Below are 6,581 nucleotides of genomic sequence, written 5' to 3'. Positions count from 1 at the left end.
AGATTAGAGATAGATAATAGATGATTGATAGACAGATAGATAGATGATAGATAGATAGATAGATAGATAGATAATAGATGATTGATAGATGATAGATAGATAGATAGATAGATAGATAGATAGATAATAGATGATTGATAGATGATAGATAGATAGATACATAGATGATAGACTGATGATAGATAGATAGATGATAAATAATAGACAGATAATTGATTAGGTAGATAGATAGATGATATATTGATGATAGATAGACAGGTGATAGATAATAGATGATTGATTAGATAGATAGATGATAGATAGATGACAGATTGATGATAGATAAATACACAGCTAGATGACAGATAATAGATGATAGATACATAATAGATAATAGATTATAGATAGATGATAGATAATAGATTATAGCTAGAGATAGAGATGATAGAGATAGAAATAGATAGAGATAGTTAGAGATAGAGATAGAGATAGAGATAGAGATAGAGATCTGTAAGAAAGGGGCAGGAGACCACATTTTTCTGTAATACTTTGTTCTTTTTATTTTTAATTCTCTTTATATGTTTATCTTTGGATCTAAGATTTATCATGGATGTACACAATTTTTTCACAGTATAATTTTACTTTTTTTGAATTCTACCATTTATTTTTTAATATGAAATTTATTGTCAAATTGGTTTCCATACAACACCCAGTGCTCATCCCAACAGGTGTCCTCCTCAATGCCCATCACCCAACCACCCCCTCCCTTCCACCCCCATCAACCCTCAGTTTATTCTCAGTTTTTAAGAGTCTCTTATGGTTTGGCTCTCTCCCTAACTTTTTTTTTCTTCCCCTCCCCTATGGCCTTCTGTTAAGTTTCTCAGGATCCACATAAAAGTGAAAACATATGGTATCTGTCTTTCTCTGTATGACTTATTTCACTTAGCATAACACTCTCCAGTTCCATCCACGTTGCTACAAAAGGCCATATTTCATTCTTTCTCATTGCCAAGTAGAAACTGATGAATGGATAAAGAAATTGTGGTTTATATACACAATGGAATACTACTTGGCAATGAGAAAGGAGGAACACAATTTTAAATATCTCCCTTTCCCTAATTGTTTAAGGTAGCAAAGTAACATTCTGCTGTTAAGGTCTTCTCACAAGATGTGAAATATTCTCAAATGTTCCCAAGTGAAACAGAACTTTTCTTAAAACCGTGTGGCCTCAATAGAATCAAATAACTAAAAATTAAATATAGCCCATGGAGGGTGGCTCAGTTGGTCAAGCATCTGACTTAGGCTCAGGTCATGAACTCCAGGTATGGTGAGCCTGAGCCCCACATTGGTCTGTCTGCTGTCAGCGCAGAGCCCGCTTCAGTCCTCTGTTTCCCTCCTCTGCCCCTGCTCCGCCTCTCACATGCTCTCTCTCTCTCTCGCTCTCTCAAAAATAAATAACCATTTTTAAAAAATTAAATATAGCCCATAGAATTTATGTTATTTGGTGTTATCAATGCTATTACATGAAATAAATTGAAGATAAAATTGATATAATCCAACTTCTGTTATTCTTCCTCATATGATTATTTAAATTTATGTAAACATCGGGGCACCTGGGTGGCTCAGTCAGTTAAGCGTCCAACTTTGGCTCAGGACAAGATCTCGTGGTTTGTGAGTTCGAGCCCCGTGTTGGGCTCTGTGCTGACAGCTCAGAGCCTGGAGCCTGCTTTGGATTCTGTGTTTCCCTCTCTCTCTGTCCCTCCCCCACTCACAGTCTGTCCCTCTCTGTCTCTCAGAAATTAATAAACGTTAAAAAAATTTTTTTTAATTTATGTAAACACCAAGGGCTCACAAAGAATACAATATTCTTCCTAAGCTAATGTAGCCAACATGTTCCCTAAATGATGCTATTAACGTCAATCGACTTCCGTACTAAATTGGACTATTGCCAATGTCTTACTTCTATACATAACAGTAAGGATCTTCAATCATTCATTTTTGCATGCTTTACTGATAAAATTAAATATATATTTATACCTCAACAGACATACAATCTGAACATATGGAGCCAAAAGATCTTTTACTCCCAGTTGTATCTCAAATTTCTTACCAGGACTTAAAAGTGCATAGTCAGATATTAAAAATACAACCAGGGGTGCATGGGTGGCTCAGTTGGTTAAGCATCTGACTTGATTTTGGCTCAGGTCATGATTTCTGGGTTCATGGGACTGAGCCCCACATCAGGCTCTGTGCTGACAGCATGGAGCCTGCTTGGGATTCTCTCTCTCTCTCTCTCTCTCTCTCTCTCTCTCTCTCTGTCTCTCTCAAAAACAAATGCACTTAAAAAAATACAACCAGCTAAAAATTGTCTTTGTGCAGCTATGCTGCTCAGATCTGAAGCTAATCTGCATGATCACACCCAGTTTTCAGGATGGGAGGAAGGACTTTGAAGCGGACTTTTGGCTCTTCAGCCTTCTAGAGATTTCAAGCTTAGCCAAATACCGAGGCCAAAGCCAAACTTCAGTGTATACATCTGCCAATCTTCTCCTCATTCCTCTGTTCCTTCCTTGCTCTTTCCTCTGTATCTTCCTCTTCTTTCTTGTTATTATTCTTACTTCTCTCTCCCTTTTTCTTTCTCTAACTTCTTTGTCTTCCTTTGTCCTCTTTGTTCTTTCTTTTGCCTTCTCCTCTAGCAGGAATGATCAGAGGTGGGAATATTCGCTTTGAAGGACTCTTGGATCTTCTGGGATGGTGTCCCAGATGCTACCCCAAGTGGTCTTTCAAAAAGTGAGCGTTAGGGGCGCCTGGGTGGCTCAGTCGGTTAAGCATCCGACTTCGGCTCAGGTCACGTGATCTCACGGTCGGTGAGTTCGAGCCCCGCGTCGGGCTCTGGGCTGATGGCTCGGAGCCTGCTTCCGATTCTGTCTATCTCTCTCTCTGCCCCTCCCCCGTTCATGCTCTGTCTCTCTCTGTCTCAAAAATAAATAAACGTTAAAAAAAAAATTAAAAAAAAAAAAGTGAGCATATTCCCCCAGATGCAACTATCTAACCAAATTCAACATTACATGAGACCTAACCTCACCATTCATTCCAGTCACTGCTCAAATGCCAATCTGTATAAAAATACAATCCTTTGTCACTCTGTGTTTTGCCTCCTGTCCTGTGTTTTTCCTTGTGGCATCTGACACAGTCGCTTTGTGTTTGTGAGTGGTCTGTCCCCTCACTAGAAGCCAGCTCTGTGAGGGCAGAAACATTTTGTCCATGGCTGTTCCCCCAGTGCTTGGAACAGTATCTGGCACCTAGAAAGCAGCCAATAAATATTAGCTATTCTCTTTGAAAACAGGTGTTATTCAGTCTCAGTCAAAAGTTCCAGACACAAAGCATTTAAGGGTAAGGGGATAAGAAACTGTTTTGCTAGGGGTTGCTCCTTTAAAATGTTATTATTATTCAGGTACGGCAAAGCCAACAGATCAGGAGATGATGGGTTGTTAATACTCACAGATTCCAAGAACAGGAGGCATGCCACACTACATGAGTCTACACAGGAGTCACTGGGGTCAGACAGGAGGCAGAGGGAAGGGAAAACATGGGTAAAAGGCTTTATTGGGGTTTTTTTGTTTCCTTAGGTTTTTTTTTAACAAACATAAGTATTATTATTTCTGTGAGTATTATTTTTTCTGTAAGAAGGAGCAGGGGAGGCAAGGTAAGCAGGTTTAGGACTGGCTGGTTTGAGTAATGTGAACAGACTCTAGGCTGTGGGGGATACCCCAGTTGTCTGGTACCTGGAGTGTGAGAGCCAGCAGAAGAAGGGTTGTGGGAATGGGCTCTGGATTGGTTGCTTTGCTTATGAAAGTCACACGCTCTGGGCCAGGTGAGATTTTGCTCTCTCTAAAGATTAGCTTGCCCTGGGAAAAGCAAGCTAGCCTGACACAGCTAGCAAGTCTCCAAGATTAAAAGCATCAGAGATGCTGAGCATCTCTGCTCAGAATGGGGAGCAACTGGATGGCTCAGTCGGTTAAGCATCCAACTTCACCTCAGGTCATGATCTCACAGTTCATGAGTTCGAGCCTCACATCGGGCTCTCTGCTGTCAGCACAGAGACCGCTTTGGATCCTCTGTCTCCCTCTCTCTCTCTCTGCCCCTACCCCGATTACACTCTCTCTCTCAAAAATAAGTAAACTTTTTTTTAAATACAAAATAAATAAATATTTTTTTAAAAATTTAAAAAGGGGCATCTGGGTGGCTCAGTTGGTTAAGCATCCAACTTCAGCTCAGGTCATGATCTCATGGCTTCTGAGTTCGAGCCCCATGTGGGGCTCTGTGCTGACAGCTCAGAGCCTGGAGTCTGCTTCAGATTCTGTGTCTCCCTCTCTCTTGGCTTTCCCCTGCTTGTGCTGTCTCTCTTTCTCTCTTTCTCTCTCTCAAAAAGAAATAAACATTAAATTTTTTAATAAAAAATAAAAATGAAAAAAAATACAGACTAAAAAGACATGATTAATACAATGGTCAAATCTGCCCTGGGTTGGAGCTGGAAGGGGGAGGCAAGAGTCAGACCTAGAGAAGGGAGACCTAGAGAAGGAAAGACCTGGAGGAGGGAGAACTAGAGAAGGGAGAGCTAGAGAAGGAAAGATCTAGAGAAGGGGAGACCTAGAGAAGGAAAGACCTAGAGAAGGAAAGACCTAGAGAAGGAAGAACTAGAGAAGGAAAGACCTAGAGAAGGGAGACCTAGAGAAGGGAGACCTAAAGAAGGAAAGACCTAGAAAAGGGAGACCTAGAGAAGGGAAGACCTAGAGAAGGGGAGACCTAGAGAAGGGAGACCAGGAGAAGGGAGACCCAGACAAGGAAAGACCTAGAGAAGGGAGACACAGAGAAGGAAGAACTAGAGAAGGAAAGACCTAGAGAAGGGAGAACTAGAGAAGGGAGACCTAGAGAAGGAAAGACCTAGAGAAGGGAGACCTAAAGAAGGAAAGACCTAGAAAAGGGAGACCTAGACAAGGGAGAGCTAGAGAAGGGGAGACCTAGAGAAGGGAGACCAGGAGAAGGGAGACCCAGAGAAGGAAAGACCTAGAGAAGGGAGACACAGAGAAGGAAGAACTAGAGAAGGAAAGACCTAGAGAAGGAAAGACCTAGAGAAGGGAGAACTAGAGAAGGGAGACCTAGAGAAGGAAAGACCTAGAGAAGGGAGAACTAGAGAAGGGAGACCTAGAGAAGGAAAGACCTAGAGAAGGGAGAACTAGAGAAGGGAGACCCAGAGAAGGGAGACCTAGAGAAGGGGAGACCTAGAGAAGGGGAGACTTAAAGAAGGGAGACCAGGAGAAAGGAGGCCCAGAGAAGGAAAGATCTAGAGAAAGAAAGACCTAGAGAAGGGAGACCTAGGGAAGGGAGACCTAGAGAAGGAAAGACCTAGAGAAGGGAGAACTAGAGAAGGGGAGACCTAAAGAAGGAAAGACCTAAAAAAGGGAGACCTAGAGAAGGGAAACCTAGCGAAGGGAGCGCTAGAGAAGGGGAGACCTAGAGAAGGGAGACCAGGAGAAAGGAGACCCAGAGAAAGAAAGATCTAGAGAAAGAAAGACCTAGAGAAGGGAGACCTAGGGAAGGAAGACCTAGAGAAGGAAAGCCCTAGAGAAGGGAGAACTAGAGAAGGAACACCTAAAGAAGGAAAGACCTAAAGAAGGGAGACCTAGAGAAGGGAGAGCTAGAGAAGGGGAGACCTAGAGAAGGGAGACCAGGAGAAGGGAGACCCAGAGAAGGAAAGACCTGGAGAAGGGAGACCTAGAGAAGGAAAGACCTAGAGAATGGAGAACTAGAGAAGGCAGACCTAAAGAAGGAAAGATGTAGAGAAGGGAGACCTAGAGAAGGGAGAGCTACAGAAGGGGAGCTAGACAAGGGAGACCAGGAAAAGGGAGACCCAGAGAAGGAAAGACCTAGAGAAGGGAGAACAAGAGAAGGGAGACCTAGAGAAGGGAGACCAGGAGAAGGGAGACACAGAGAAGGAAAGATCTAGAGAAAGAAAGACCTAGGGAAGGAAGACCCAGGGAAGGGAGACCTAGAGAAGGAAAGGATTCCTTTTAGCCAAATGACAGGGATTGAAGTGAAATGGCAGAGTCAGCTCCCTGGAGCCTAGGGTGGTGGCAAAGGCCATCAGAGGGCTGGAGCAGTTGACGACAAGAGTCTGGGAAACCCCTGATGTCTGTCTTAAAACTAGGAGATTTAGTAGAAATCCATCTGCTCTCAAGACAATTAGTTAAAAGGTAAACATCTAACACTGGCCTTTCACACATGGGTTATTTTGTTACTCCAAGTGAAAGGTCTTGCAAAACTATGTGTATTTAAGCATTTTTATCTATAAAATTAATTTTCATCTATTTGAATAAAATATATATACACAAAGTCCTTTCGTCAGGATATTTTCCCTGAGTGTTTTAATTCATTTCAATTAATTTTAATTCAATTTCAATTAATTTTGCCTATTCTATAGTGCTTTTTTTTATGTTTATTTATTTTTGAGATGGGGAAGGGCAGGTGAAGCAGGCTCCACCCTGTCAGCACAGAGCCCGATGTGGGGCTCGAACTCACTAACCACGAAATCACGACCTGAACTG

General features: G+C 42.2%; 1 long non-coding RNA gene across 2 annotated transcripts; it reads right to left on the bottom strand.

Annotated features, from left to right (window-relative positions):
* Positions 1-4,185: 4,185 nt before the first annotated feature.
* On the bottom strand, positions 4,186-6,404 carry LOC128778858 (uncharacterized). 2 transcript variants are annotated; one of them, XR_008424679.1, is made up of 3 exons: positions 4,952-6,404; positions 4,690-4,750; positions 4,186-4,610 (listed from the first exon to the last, which is right to left on the bottom strand). It is a non-coding gene; the product is annotated as an uncharacterized LOC128778858 (long non-coding RNA). The 2 variants fall into 2 exon arrangements; XR_008424680.1 differs by having other exon boundaries at positions 4,186-4,673; positions 4,705-4,750.
* Between the last annotated feature and the right edge of the window lie 177 nt (positions 6,405-6,581).

This window comes from Panthera pardus, unplaced genomic scaffold (assembly GCF_024362965.1).
Source record: "Panthera pardus isolate Hobbes unplaced genomic scaffold, ASM2436296v1 HiC_scaffold_21, whole genome shotgun sequence".
In the NCBI taxonomy this organism is placed as follows: Eukaryota; Metazoa; Chordata; class Mammalia; order Carnivora; family Felidae; genus Panthera; species Panthera pardus.
This window is presented reverse-complemented; position numbering and strand designations above follow the sequence as displayed.